We start from the raw sequence: 15,791 nt of genomic DNA, 5'->3' as shown, positions 1-15,791 counted from the left end.
TAGAAAAAGTAATCATATAGATCAATATTCAAACAACAGAAGCAAATAGATATATTTAGCACCTAACAGAAGAGCACACAATTGTGCATACATATAAGAGTATACAGCTAGAGCTACAAGTAGCACCCAAAACAAAGACCATGCTTTATAAATAGAGGATATTGCACAAACCCATGGATTGCATGATGGATAGCACGCAGGATCACTCCACACTGACCGCCCCCGACGCGCGTTTCGCCGTCAGCTTTCTCAAGGGGTACTGACTGATGGGATAGTGGTTGTTTTAAATATAGAATGCACAGGGAGGGGAATAGACAAATAGCCAATCGATAAGCAGTGCTAACAGCATATGAGGATCTGCAATCACAGATAAGATTGCACCTACCATGCTGCAGGCACCATTGGTGTGCACAGACGACGAAAACCGCACTCGTCTCTGCGGACACCATCACACCTGCTTGGCGCATGCGCACCGGCGCTGATCCGGGCGCCGGAAGCTGTGCCACAAACTTCAAGTGCGTACTGCGCATGCGCGCCGCAGAAAAAGCTAAAGGGAGGGGCAAACATGGCCATACTCATTATGCAGGGAAGGGTTAGTGGCCATCTTAGAGCCTGGCAAATATGCCAGAAACCCAGACACGGGATAAAGGTCATGTGCAGCCCGGGAATGCCGTATGTACCACTGAGACAATCTACCCCGGGAAAGAATAGAAGAAACATCTAAGTGATGAAACACAGTTAATACATTAGACAATACGCCCGAATACCAAGGTATCTCGCAAGGCAGTAAATACATTATCACTAGACAACTAGAACACGCGCATAAAAATCCCATATACATAGACATAAATAGATATACATACATACATAAATACACAACAATATCAATATTATACACATATTTATACATTTATACATCACTGTAAATAGTACCATACAATTAAAAATTCCACTTTATTTTACAATAAATGCCATCATAATAAAGATATATATATATATATATATATAAATATAAAATATACCCACATATAACAAAATATTAATAAATAGTGTAAGTACAGTGAAAGGGGAGTGAATAGAGGTGAATGAACACGCGTGCTCGTCATAATAAGACATGTCCTAAGTTTCTGCGGCTCATATTTGCGGTCCTGGAAGGAACCGTGAAAACCACGGTCGTGTGCATGCTGCCATAGCAATGAATGGGCCCGCAATTCACCGGCAGATTTTGCAGAAACACTTTTATGTGCATGAGACCTTAATCACAGACTGAAGTTTTTACGACCCCAAGATGATAAGATTTTCAGTTTTTAATGAGACTGAAAGTCTTATCTTCTCCAAACACGATGAAAGGCTCAATATTAACGAAGCTGAAACTTTCAATCCAGTAGAGGGTGCTTAGGAGCATTTCCTGATACCATATATAGATATGCTTCGTTGTGTTTTTTATGCAAGTAATATATTCATATACTATGAAGTGATCTTTAATGTGATCGGTTAAGCTACCTCTATAACTGGACTTCGAACTGAATCATATATGATTTTCTATTGGTCTCCTACCTTGTATTGCCTTATTGTGTCTAAATAAAGGCCACAAGGCCTCAGGCAGCAGAGGATGCCAAATATGATACTGAATTACTTGTCTAAGTCTCTGTGATCTCTCTGATGCATCGTTATCTGATTTGGACTCCGAGATTGGATTCTTAAAGTACCTCCCAAACCTAGGTTACTCCGACATAGCGTTGGTGCCAAAACCTGGGACCCACAACAAACCAGTTTAACCAGACGCTCGCTGCTAATCGAAGGATCGTTGAAACTACAAAACCGCGGCAGGTAAGAATCTTTGATTCTTACAAAGCGTTTCACCCATCCCTCGTGCCTGTGGCATTGACCGGTGGACTGTCCCATGCTGGGTCCCATGGACTCCAGCCTGTGGAAAAGTATGAATGCAACAACCTGTAGTGAAAATTTGTCTTTTGTAGAACTTGACTGTGAGTGGAATTGTCTTGTTTGGAGGTTGTTTCTTTATTTTATTTTTATTGTGATTCATGATAAAGATTACTGTAACGTCTATGGCCACGGAACATCGTTCGAACTTACCATCTGACGGCCGCGGCCATGGACGTGTTAGGTCTTGGCGGCATTTCCCTCCTGAGAGACGCCGGCACTCACTTCTTGGTTCAGTGACTGTCTCCCGCAGGGCATGCGCATCCGCGCGTGCACGGCCTTAAAGGGCCAGTACGCATCCAGTTGCAGTGAATCTGCAATCAACGCAGAATGCTGCTGGACTATAAAAAGGGCTCTGCCCTCTTGTTCATTGCCTGAGCGTTGTTGTGTTACCTTAGTTTGTCTTTCAAATGGTCTCCTAGTGTTTTCCAGTTCCCAGTGTTACCCGTTCCTGCTGCCTGTACCCTGTATCCTGTGCTACCTTGCCTCTGTGTCGTCTAGAGTTGAAATCGAGTTGTGTCTTCCGCTGCATCTACTGTCTTACACCCACCGGGTGTCTGCCTGCTGCCGGAGCCTCATCTTAAGCCTGAATCACCGCTACTGTCTACATTGTCACAGGTACTCTTTCTGGACTATAGACATTGTGTTGTACCTAGTTGTCCAGCTGCCCTTCCACTACGCGGTACGGCCCAGTGGGTCCACACCCCGCATCGTGACAATTACTAGAGACCAGAGAAAAGGATATCCTATTGTAAGACTATAAAAAGGACTGGCCAGAAAGTAACATTGATTCCAAGTTTTGGGAACTGGTAGTAGTTGAACTCCAAATGGGTAGTTATTCAAGTATACACCCTCCAGGGGACGGTGGTCATCTAACGGTTGATATCATGGCCAGTAGAGCTTTCCTACCGCCTTCTTATTTTATGGTTCAATCTTTTTATTAATTTCAAACAGAAGTAAGCATGACAAATGTTTACATACGTAAATGTATGCAAAGATAGAAGTACAGTCATATATATATCTATATTTTAACAAAACAAGCATAGAAAACACAGGAATAGGACAAACGAACAAATAAATGTGAACAAGTCTAATCAGGACTTAATACACACTACACAGCAAGTCCACAGTTCAGATTATATTCTAGGCTTTATATGCATTACTACTTACGTCCCTATTAATTGACGTATAGTAAAATAAGAGTCAAAACATTTGGCTGTTTGGCTGCATTATAATGACGTGTAATTCGAGTTATTCCTCCACTTGTCCCATATCTTCGAAAAGGAGTTGAAAGCATTCAATCCATATGCTATAATTCTTTCATATAGAAAAGTGTTGTTAGTAATTTGTGGAATGGAGGTAGATTTCCAGTATCTCGTCACAACAATTTTAGCTATTATCAGTATTTTACAGATCAGGATTCTAAATCTTGAAGGTATGACATGGATATCTAAAAATAATAGCACCATTTGAGGGGAGCTAAGTATTGGTTGATTAATAAATCTGAGATTAATCGGAAGATCGATTGCCAAAAATATTTCAGAAGTGGACTTTTGCTAGAGAACATGAAAAGGGTACCCCATTGCCCGCAACTCCTCCAGCCTAAATGTGAGGAATTTGGGTATGTTTTACTCGAACAATCCGGAGTAAAATATCATCTTAACATAGTTTTCATAGCGGATTCATAATGTGAGCTGCAACTCAATAATTTGTTTATCCAGTGAATGGCTTTGGACCATTCGTCAGGTTCAAAAGTACTACCTATATATTTTTCCCATTCTTTGAATGGGTATGATTTTATAAATAATCATTGACCATTTATAAAGTTATAGATCGGTTTTAAACTTTTGTTTCATTTGGAGAATATTTGAAATATAGAGTTATTACAAAATGTTGCTATGTTTCCGTTTAGATAGAAAATGCTTAATTTGCAAATATTTATATCGAGCTTCCTTCAGAGTGGGAATTGTTATAGCTAATAAGTCAGTGCGGGAGTTGTTCCTGAATAGAGGGGTATTAGATTGGGAGTAGTCATGTAATTTTATCCAGTTGTGGATTGAAGATTGGAGACGCGTGAAGAAACAGGCAATTTCCAGCATGAAGCCAAAAATAATATTTTTCAAGACACAGGATGTGCACCACAATTCTCAAGCTACTTCCAACCCACCCGCCTTCCTATCCTTGTTAGCAATTTGTAGGAGGTTCTGGGTTTACGTCCTGCCCATATAAATTTCGATACTATTTTGTGTATTGAGGTAAAAAACGACATTGGTATCAATATAGGATGGGTACGAAGTAGGTATAAGAGTTTGGTAAGCAACAGCATTTTAAAAGATGCAATCCTACCGATCCAGGAAATTTCTAATTTTGTCAGCCTTTGTGATTCTGATTGGATGTTAATTAATAACGGGTCCTAATTTAGTTTATAGAGATGCTTATTGGAGGACGTCAATAAAACACCCAAATAATTAATGCTATCCAATTGCCAGTCAAAAGGGAATTTGTTTTTTAAGAACAAAAACTAGTTTTGTGAGAGATTCACAGGGAGCACCTGAGATTTCAGAGTATTTAGTTTATAATACGAAATGTATCCAAATTGCTTAATAATATCTAAGACTTTTTTAAGGGAATCGTCTGGGTTTGAAAGTGTGAGCATAATGTCATCAGCGTAAAGTGAGATGGTGTGTGCGATCCCCTATTTTAATACCTTCAATCGTAGAATCTTCCTGTATCGCCTGCGCCAAAGGTTCTATAGATAACACAAAAATCAATGGTGATAAAGGGCATCCCTGCCGAGTCCCATTAGAAATGGGAAATTCTTCAGGGAGGGAGCCATTTGTAAATACTTTGGCAGAAGGCACAGAATATATTGCAAGGATAGCGTTCAGTATACTGACACAAAAACCCGAGAAACCATACGACCAGGTAATGTGGTTGAACGCCTTCTCGGGACCCAACAACAGTAGCACCGAAGGGATCCCGCGAGAATGTTATCAGGAGCTTCTGTTTGATCTCTTTTATGAATGATCCTGAAGACATTGCTTTTCGAAATACATTGTGCAAATGGGGAGTAAGAATGGAATTAAATGTTCTATAATAATCATTCGATAACCCATCTGGGCCAGGGGATTTATACAAGGGTAAAGATTTGATAACCTTGGAGATCTCTGAAATTGTGATAGGTAAGTTTAGAGACTCAATGTTCTCTGCTGACAATTTGTGAAGGTTCAATTTATTTAGGAATAGCCGAATATCTGGTTCTGATATGGGAGGAGAAAAGGGGTCGGAGTGCAAGTTGTAAAGCATGCTGTAGTAGTCTTTGAATCTGTTGGCTATATCTATGGGGCTATACAATTTACCTGTATCAGTAGTATTTCTTAAGTAGGGAATTCTAGTTTTTTTGTGCTGTATTTTAAGATGGGAGGCCAAGAGTTTGGTGGCTTTGTCATTCTGGTAAAAGTATTTAGCTTTTGTCTTTTTAGGGTATTTTGATTTTAAATAAAAGGCATGTACGGAGTTGTTGTCTCTGGTTAGTAAGTTGTTCTGTTTGTGGCTGGGACTATTGAGCTTTATTAAGTAATTCTAAGTGTTTAATTTCAGCAAGTATAGAGGAGAGCTGGTCATTTCTATAATTTTTTTATCCATGTGGCCTAGTTTAATAAATGTTCCCCTAATAAAGGCTTTGTGTGCATTGGATATAATATTAGGGTCAGGTACAGAGTGCATTAAACGGAAAATATTATTTTAGATCATCTTCGAAGACCTGTTTATATTTTGAGTGAGACATAAGATAAGTATTACTCCTTCATAAATATGACTGGTTAGAATTATAGCGTTCTTCCAATGTTAGTGTGATCTCTGCGCGATCTGACCAGGTAATACCAGTTTCAATAGTCGAGCACTGGGACAACAACAAACTCCCTCTATCTACAAGGAACAAGTCGATCCTTGAGTTCAAATTTTGTGGGCCGCTGAGAAAAAGGAATAATCCCTTTCCGTATTATGATGTGTTCTCCAAACATCATACAACTCCCTCTGCCACAGTACTTTGCTTAGTGATCGTCCATTTCCTCTGGCAGAGAAAGTTGCATCCATGGAAATATCAGATATTGTATTAAAATGTAATGTCGGGGTAAGGAGACAGACAGGTGAGCCCTAATCTACCCGCCACTCAGTCCCTGCCTACTTGCACGACCCGTCCTAGGCGACGGCGTACAACTGGGCGACGGTCCTTACGCTCAATACGTGCACGAGACACAAACAGAAAAGGGTACACAGAAGCTACGGGAAATGGGGCAACACCGTGAGCAACAAGAGTAGTGAACAAGCCGAGTCAAACCAGGAGTGTACGAGGTACCAAACGCAGAGCAGGAGAGTAGTCAGTAAAGCCAGGGTCAATTTGAAGCAGAGGTCAATAGTACTAGCAGGAACAGCAGAGCCAGGAAACCAGACAGAATCACAGGCAAGGAAAAGCAGGAAATGAAGGTATAAATAGACAGAGGGCGGGAGCTAGCTCCGTCTGGCCAGGCTGTGATAGGTTCTTCCACTCCTCAGCCTACCAGCCTGAGTGGTAGCAGATGGAGTCACTTTATCAGACCTAGGAGCAGATGCAGACTGATTAATCACGGGCGTCGGCACAGAAGCTGTGTCAGGCAGATCCTTTACATAAAATCTCCACAAAGTATAAGTCTTCCCTGTTTGATTTTGTTCACAAGCCGTAGAACCTTATGAAAATAAACAAATTTGACCCTTGTTAGGTGCATAAATAGAGGATATGGCATATATAACATTATTAATGGAGCAGACTAAAATAGTGAAGCGGCCCTCCGAGTCTGATTGCTCAAGAATAGGATGAAAAGTGAGGGAATTTCTTATCGCAGTAAGAACCCCCTAGATTTAGAGTGGTGATGGGCTTGGTATATAAAGGGGAAGTTCGGGTGTTTCAGTCTGAAAGCATCTTTTTTAATAAGGTGCGTTTCTCGGGCGCATATAACATCACACAAAAGTTGTTTGGCCTCTGACATTAAGGAGACCCTCTTCTGGAGGCTATTTAATCTCTTGATGTTTAAGGACATAATCTTGAGTACCATTGTCAAATATTAAGAAAGTGGGAGCGGAGCTAGCGCTGAGACTGCATGGATGTATCCCGCTGAGCTCCGTACGTCTAACAGCCTTTGTACAGCAAACATTAGCTTCATGAAACCTCACAATGGTTAAAATCGGAGGCAGCAAAGCGAGGGATACCCCAGAGATTGTCACTCCGGCACCCTCACACCATAAAATGGAGAAATTCTTCAAAAAGAAGCCTACTTCTCTCCCGACGCGAAGTCCTAACATGGCGCCGTCTTCCAGCCGCCATCGCGAGGAAGTAATCTCTGAGGCCTCTGAGGCAGAAAGCGAGACAGCGAGCGCTATGGCGTCTGGAGATTTACCGCTGACTAGAGCTTTCTTCAAACAGGTACTGGTTAAAACAGATTTGAGGCCTTGGAGAACTCCCAAGCCGCGGTTCTAGATTCTTAATAGGGTGCTTATGCGATAATTCTCCTCCTGCCAGTCTGCCTTTACTAACATCAAATAGAGGCTGCAGAAACAACCTGCGTTTCCGAGGGATGCCTGAGTCTGTGCTCCCTGAGGATATACCAGACACCATTTTGTCTATTTCTCGTTCTATACTTGGTGCTGATTTTGAAGGGGATATTGTGCTTGAAAGGGCTCATAGGGCGTTACGTCCAAGACCCAAACATAACGAGCCTCCTAGAGATGTGATTTGTTGTTATCTCAACTTCAAGGTAAAAGACATGATCCTGACTACATCCAGAAATGCTGCACCAATATTGTTTGAGGAAGCGAGATTGCAATTTTTCAAGATTTGGCTGCTATCACCTTTCAAAAGCGCAGGAAGCTTAAAGGGAACCTGTCACCAGCATTTCACCTATTGAACTTTACTTATCGCTCACTGACCGCTGCTATCAAAAGTTCGTTGCCGTTATCCCCTCTCCTAAACTCCTCCTCCGACTGTAAGTAATGTTCTGCAAACATTTTGAGCCTTTTATCATAATAATTCGGGGTCCCTTTTTGCGCACACACCAGAAGAGGACATCACTGCACAAGCGCAGGATTTTGTGTGCTGCGGGAAGGGGAGGGGCTGTCAATCAAAAGTAAGGAGGCGGGGTAAACTCGGAAAGACTTGAGGAACGAAGATTTGACTCTTTTCAAACGAAGATTTTACTCTTTTCAAAGGAAGATATGACTCTTTTATGCTCATTTGCATACGGTGTGGGAACACTAATAAAATGAATACTAAAGCTACAGAGCCGACTAAGAAGACAATTATAGGTTATATAGAAATGATTTTTCACCCACTACCACCAGGTATTGCTGGTTTAATAGTTACAGGTTCCCTTTAAGCCGCTTACGGATCTTTTGAGAAATAAAAAAATTCTTTATAGATGATCATTTCCGTTTGGTCCAACTTTCTTGGTCGAGTGTCGTCGATTTTCCATCTCCTCGATGACTGATTTGGATGACGTCTAAACTCACCTTGACATTGCTCCATTGCCTGTTGAAGATTCAATGTCGGATCTCCCCTCTCTCCCCCAAGTTGCTCTGGTCACACCCTGGGAACAAAATCCAGCTCCTAAGATTCAAAGGAATCGTAAGAAATCTGGTTGCCTAAACCCCAGAAGACTACTAGAGGATAACACTTGAGGACTATCTATTTAATTGCTCTCTACTGTTCTCTCTGCTATTTGAAACTGGTGTCGTATAACTAATGCCTTTTACTTGGTGTCCCTCTATTTTCTTAGAATGTGACTTTTTTTTTTTACACATGTCCTGTCTCCAATTACCCATGGAGTGTTCCCAGCTATTGGGCTTAGAAATATGATACACTATGGTATTCTTCCCCCCCCCCCCCCCTTGTTGCTCATGTTGTTCAATTGACTGCTAACACTTATGCTGTTTTTGATGTTGTACATGCTCGTCCATATGATGTAATATGGACTACCTCTTCTCTCGATAGTTTACCCCCTGGGGTTTTGTTCTCGACCTCCGGTTTTGCCCCTTTTGTTGTTATTTTTCACATTGTATATCTGTTTTTGGTACATGTATTATTGTGACACCTCATTTCTGAGTGGGGTAAATAGATACTTCCATTACTACTATTTAATAAGGTGTATTGCTTTAAATTTGGGATATCAGGTAAATTGGTTTCGCCGGTGCTCAGCCCCCTGGACAAGAATATTTTCTTTGTTTTCGAATTTTTCTCTTTGCTATGGCCTCCCTGAAAGTTGTGTCCTACAATGTCAGGGCTTCAATTCCCCTTCTAAGAGATGTCCGATTTTTTCATTTCTTAAGAAGTCAGTCTGTGATGTTCTGATGCTCCAGGAAACACATTTTAGAATAAATCACATTTCCAATCTATCTTTCTCTTATTTCCCTAATTGGCACCATTCTTGCTCAGCTGGTTCTGCTTCTAGGGGGGTGAGCATAGGCTTTCGTCGCTCTGTCCCATTTGTTTGTTCTTCGCATCTTCAGGACTCTGATGGCAGGTATGTGTTCTTAAAGGGTAAAATAGGTTCTCAAACTTTTACCTTTGCTAATTTATACGCCACTAATTCTGGTCAAATAGACTGGTTGTTAACAGTATTCCCGATTTTGGATTCCTTCTCAGAGAATATGGTCGTCATAGGAGGAGATCTTAATCTAGTCATGGGCCCCCTTGTTGACTCCTCCTCTAGAAAGTCAGCTCTCTCCTGTAGGGCGCTGAATAGATTTAAATCTCTGCTAGCTGGATACGGTTTGATTGATATTTGGAGATGCCTCAATCCAACTAGTTTAGATTATACGTTCTTTTCCCCTGTACATTCCTCTTACCAGAGATTGGACTATTTTTTTCTGCCCAAACCCTTCCTAAAATTTTGCTCTTCTGTACGGATTGGCTCTCAACTACACTCTGATCATGCTCCAATTTTCCTGACCCTTCATCTCCCAGATCTAACATTTGAATGATTCTATTTTGAGCACAGCAAAAGTTAAGGATGATTTTCAGTCCAAGTTAGAGGAATATTTCCTGCTAAATGAGACCTCGGATGTCTCACCTGATATGGTTTGGGACGCCCATAAAGCTTTTATTCGGGGGCAATTAGCAGAGGGAGAAAAACAAATGTGTTGATGATCTCGTAGCCGGAATAGGTGCTTTAGAACGACTTCATAAAGTTTCCTTAGCCCTTCAGCATTCCCAAGAACTGGCTTCCTTGTAGACTTAGTTGAAAAATGTACTTAACGCATCCTCAGCGAAATATTATATGCACTCTCAGCAGAAATTGTATGCACATGGTAATAGAGCTTCGAAATTTATGGCCAAGAGACTAAAACAGAGACACTCTTTAAATTATGTGCACATGCTGAAAGATTTGACGTGCAACTTTGTGTACTCTTCTGATCGTATTGCCGAACAATTTTGTTCCTTTTATAAAGATTTATACAATTTAAAAGGCACCTTTATCTCCCCCTTGGCAGATGTTAATTTGATTCTTATTTCCTCCTTCTTGTCTTCCCTCTACCTCCCCATTATCTCCACCTCACAGTGGGAATCTGGCCCGGCCTTTCACAGTGTCGTTGGAAACTGCGCTGAAGGATTCACCTTCGGGTAAATGTCCAGGTCCAGATGGACTGCCTGTAATTTATTATAAAACATTTAAAGACGTCTTACTCCCCCGCTTACTGTCGTTTGCCAATCTTTCACTGTTAGGACAGGCTATTTCCCCAGATATGACTGACGCTCATATTTCTGTTATACCAAAATAACTATAGACCTATATCTCTCCTAAATTCGGACTTAAAACTAATAGCGAAATTATTAGCTAATAGAATGAAAGGTATCTTGCCCGATATAATCTCACCCGATCAAGTCGATTTTGTTAAAAATAGAGAGGGTAAAGACGGTTCAGTTAGAGTCCTTCATATCCTACACCATTCACTGACAAATCGAATCCTGTTAGTCCTTCTCAGTACCGATGCTGAGAAGGCATTCGATAGAATAGATTGGAGTTACATGAGACAGGTCTTAACTGCTTTCCATTTTAATGCAATATTTTCTATGTATGCCTTTCCCTCTGCCTCTGTGGCAGTCAATGGGATAATGTCTGGCTTCTTTGAGATTCATAATGGTACACGTCTGGGGTGTCCACTGTCTCCTTTGTTGTTTGTGACGGTAACGGAGACCCTTATGCAAGCATTTAGACTGGAAACTAGCATTGTTGGCTTGACATTGGGGACTAGGGAACACAAAGTAGCTGCATATGCAGATGATTTATTGATGATGGTGACTAACCCAGAGATAGCTTTTCCCAAAATTCAGCAAATTTTAGACTCCTTCAGCGCTCTTTCTAACTTTAAAATAAATATTAGTAAATCTCAAGCTTTGGGATTCTCTTTAACTGACCCTCCTCGCAAGAAACTATTAGCGGAAAATTCTGTTCATAATTGGTCTTTTCTTCACATTACCTTTCTGGGCATTAAGATTAGTAATAATTTGAGTCGCTTGTTTGCCCTGAATTATGACCCTTTTCTTGCTTCTCTCCCTGATTTGTTGAGACGTCTTGACATTCCTTACCTTTCTTGGTTTGGGCGAAAGAATATAGTCATGTCTTTCTTGCTACCTAAATTAACCTACCTTATGCAGGCTTTACCTATTCCTCTAACTAGTGCTTTATTTACAGCTATTAATAAATTATTTTCCAAGTTCATTTGGAGGGGTAAGAAGGCTCGCATTTCTAGAGGCATTTTGGCTAGACACAAGACTAGTGGAGGGATTAGCTTACCGGATCCTGAAAACTACTATATTGCTATACACTTGGCTAGAATTCTTGATTGGGTTCACGCTCCCCTCCACAAAATATGGATCCCTGTGGAAAATGCTATTTCTCCGGTCCCTCTTAGATCCTTAGTTTTCTATGAAAATAAAGTTGTACAATACATTAGGTTTCATAACCCCCTCACTGTAGCTACTTTGAAGGTCTGGTATAAATTTTCCTCTGAAGGTGACCACTGTCTTTTACCGTCTCCTTTTTTACAAGTTAGAGATCTGTTGAGTCTTGCCCCGGTCGTCCTAAAAGACAGTGTCCCTTTGGCTGTCATCTCCTCGAGCTGCTCGCTTCTTCAACTACTGGATAAATCGGGAAATATAGTAGATGACGTTTCCTTAAGAGCCCAAATTGGGCTTCCCTCTGCCCATGTCCCTTTACTCTCCTTTATTAAAAAGATGTTATCATCCTTTAACCCCTTAAGGACGCAGCCTAGTTTTGGCCTTAAAATATATATGTAGAGGAATGATCGAGGCACTCACCGAAACTGGCAAAAAATTCGTTCTTTATTACAAAAGAGGATCTAGGTCAGGATGTGGAAATGCCTACGGCCGTTTCACGTGCTGGTACACGCTTTCTCAAGGCCCTAGCGTCACTTCCTTCACCTGCCTTTTTATACACAAATTAGTACACATTGTTACATAACAAAAAATTAAAAAAGACAGGGAAATGCACAGTATACTTTGATGGTTCATACAGCTGGTACATTCTAATCTTAGAATATCAAAATTACAATACCAAATACTCTAAAAACAAATAAGGTTCATGTTAAAAACGAACTCAGATCATTCCGATCATTGAGACCGAGCGGTCCTAGTGCACCTGTCAGAGAAATAATCTCTGCCTCTCTCTGCAGCAAAGATTTGTGTCTGTCTCCTCCTAACACCAATGGCTGAATGTGAACAATACCCACAAATCGCATACATCGAGCGTTATTTTCATGTTTCTCCTGCATATGTTGTATCAACCTAGGGCATCCCTCACATGTATTTAGTGATCTTATATGTTCACGAAATCTTACATACATAGGTCGTATAGTTTTTCCTATATAAAATCTACCACAATCGCAAATTACTGCATAAACAACATATTGAGTCCTACAGGTTATTAATCCATTAATTTCAAACGTAATGCCCCCTAAATTCAGGTTCCTTGTACGTATTATGGAATTGCAATAATTGCATTGACCACATCTGTGGTTACCCTTTGGACTATTAGCTGTCAACCAATTCTCTTTGCACTTCTCTTTTTGGGAAAAACGTCCCCTGACTAAAATATCTTTTAAATTTTTACATCTACGAAAGGATACAATTGGTTTCCTAATTGCGACTTCCATAAGTAATGGATCATTCTCAATTAGGTGCCAATTGTTTCGAATACTTGTTCGGATAACATCACTCATTGGGCTATAACCGAAGGATAGAACAAATCTCTGATCTTTTTTCATAGGAGTTTTTCGACTATGTTTTTTATGATGGAATAACGATGTTTGTTTAATTTCGCTAGCTCTATTTAAAGCATCTTTTACCAATTGTACCGGATAACCTCTTGCTTCCAACTTTTGACTCATCTCATCTGCCTGTTTATAAAATGTCAAGTCACTACTATTAATTCGTCTTAGACGGAAAAATTGAGCATAAGGTAAAGATTTAGTTATATGTCTAGGGTGATAACTATCATACCGCAACAATGTATTAGTGGCTGTTGGTTTTCGATAACCTTTAGTCTGAATTACTCCCTCCTCTATTGTTACATATACATCCAAAAACTCAATTTCTTGATTACCAAATTTATGTGTAAAACTCATATTTGACGAATTTGCATTCAGGTATTTTACAAAGTCTAGAAACTCCTGCTGGGTACCAGACCACACTACAAAAATGTCGTCTATATAACGTAGGTATAACTGTAGGTATTTGGCATAGGGATTAGAAAGATTGTATATCATTTGTTCTTCAAAGTCCGCTAAAAATAAATTCGCAAAAGTCGGAGCTACGGGAGTACCCATCGCCGTTCCTGACTTTTGTCGATACCAGATGTCATCAAATTGAAAGGAATTGTGACTCAACACATACTGTAATGCCTCACATATGAAGTCAATAAACGCATGATCACTTTTAGTATACTGCAATTGACGTCTAACGGCCTGTACACCGGCATCCTGAGGGATACGGGTGTATAGGCTTTCGACGTCAATACTAGCCAATTTGAATCCTTTTTGCCAACCAAAGTCCATAATTATTGACAAGAAATCTTGTGTATCCTGTAAATAGGAAGGAATATTTTTTAATAATGGGCGCATAACCCAATCCAAATAGCGTGAAAGTGGCTCAGTAACTGATCCAATTCCCGCTATAATGGGGTGGCCCGGGGGAAATTCCATTGATTTATGTACCTTTGGGATGAAATACCAGTATGGTCTATTGGGAAATGGTATAATTAATTTCTCTCCGAATTTTTCAGAAAAGAAACCACCCTCAACCCCCTTTCTCAATAGTGATCTCAATAACCTTAGGTATAATGAAGTTGGTTCCTGTTTGAGGATTTCATAGACCGAATTGTCATCTAACTGACGATGGGCCTCCTGAATATAATATTCTTTGGACAGTAACACTATATTCCCTCCTTTATCTGCCGGTTTTAAAATAATATTATTATTAGAACTTAACCATTTCAATGCCTTTCTTTCCTCTACTGATAGATTAGGAATGGCTGAAGGATAGATGAGGCATTTTACATCACGTAAAACCTCTTTTTGAAATAAATCTAATTGTGAACCGGCAGGTAAAGGAGGGTTGAAGGTGGATGGTCTCCCACCCTGAAACTTCTCAATATTGTACGATTGTGATTCACAATCCACTTCTTCAATAGGGACATCCATTAAAATATGTAACATTTTTCTATCTTCAGCAGAAAAATTATCATTTAAACTAAAGCCAAGATTACCTACAGTAACTTTCCTTTCTCCAATAGGAGGCACCTTTTCAGAAACATGACCAGAAAAAACCCGATGCAAATTCATCTTACGTATTGATTTATAAAGATCTATTTCAAATTTAGTATAATCAAATTCAGAATTGATACAGTAGTTAAAGCCCTTTGAAAGCAGAGACAAACAATCTGGAGTCAAAATAAGATCGGACAGATTAATCACAGTTGTTACATTGGTAGAAACAGGTACATCCAAATCAGATATAGAAACTGCATTATTAGAAGAACAGTCTCTTACTGTCTCCAAGAGACCTGCTTTCGCTTGACTCCTGCATAATTGCCTCTTCTGCCTTTGACGACCCCTTCTGATGCTCCTCCTAAAGGGTTATTATTCCCCTCAATTACAGAACTGGTGGAAATGTCCATCAACGGACCATGCCTGGTCACCTCTTCTCCATAACTAGAATCCGATCCCGAATCAGTAGTCCAGTAATCAGTTGATTTATGCTGGATCCTTTGACGTCTAAATTTTCGTATCCTCCGATTACCCCAACTGAAGATATAACCGGTATCAAAATCACCTTTATCTCGGATGAATTTATCTTTTTTCCTTTCTTTTATTTCCGACTGGATAGGAATAACCTTCTTATCCACTTTCTTAATAAACATTTGGAATTGTGTTTCGGTTAATCTCGTTTTTAATTCCATTTTGGCTTTACCAAGTTGTTCCTTTATAGATGTATATTCTTTTTCAGTGCGGGTCAGTATTAACTCAGTTAAATTGAGTGAATGTTGTACATGCAGCTGTTTCCACTGTGCAGCAAATTCCATATCATCATGATATTGCGAAATTTCTTTATATATACGCAAGCCTCTAGGTGATCTATTACAGTCCTTGTAAGATTGTAAGGAGTTAACAGTCCAAAACAACTTGACTTCTTTTTCGGACAGAAACATAACCTTATTTTCAAGAGCTTTTGTGCCCATCACCTGCAACTCATCTTGGAGATTGCATTGTGCAAAAAACGCATCCACATCCATACGACCTGC

Source organism: Rhinoderma darwinii, chromosome 1 (genome assembly GCF_050947455.1).
Source record: "Rhinoderma darwinii isolate aRhiDar2 chromosome 1, aRhiDar2.hap1, whole genome shotgun sequence".
Lineage (NCBI taxonomy): Eukaryota > Metazoa > Chordata > Amphibia > Anura > Rhinodermatidae > Rhinoderma > Rhinoderma darwinii.
This window is presented reverse-complemented; position numbering follows the sequence as displayed.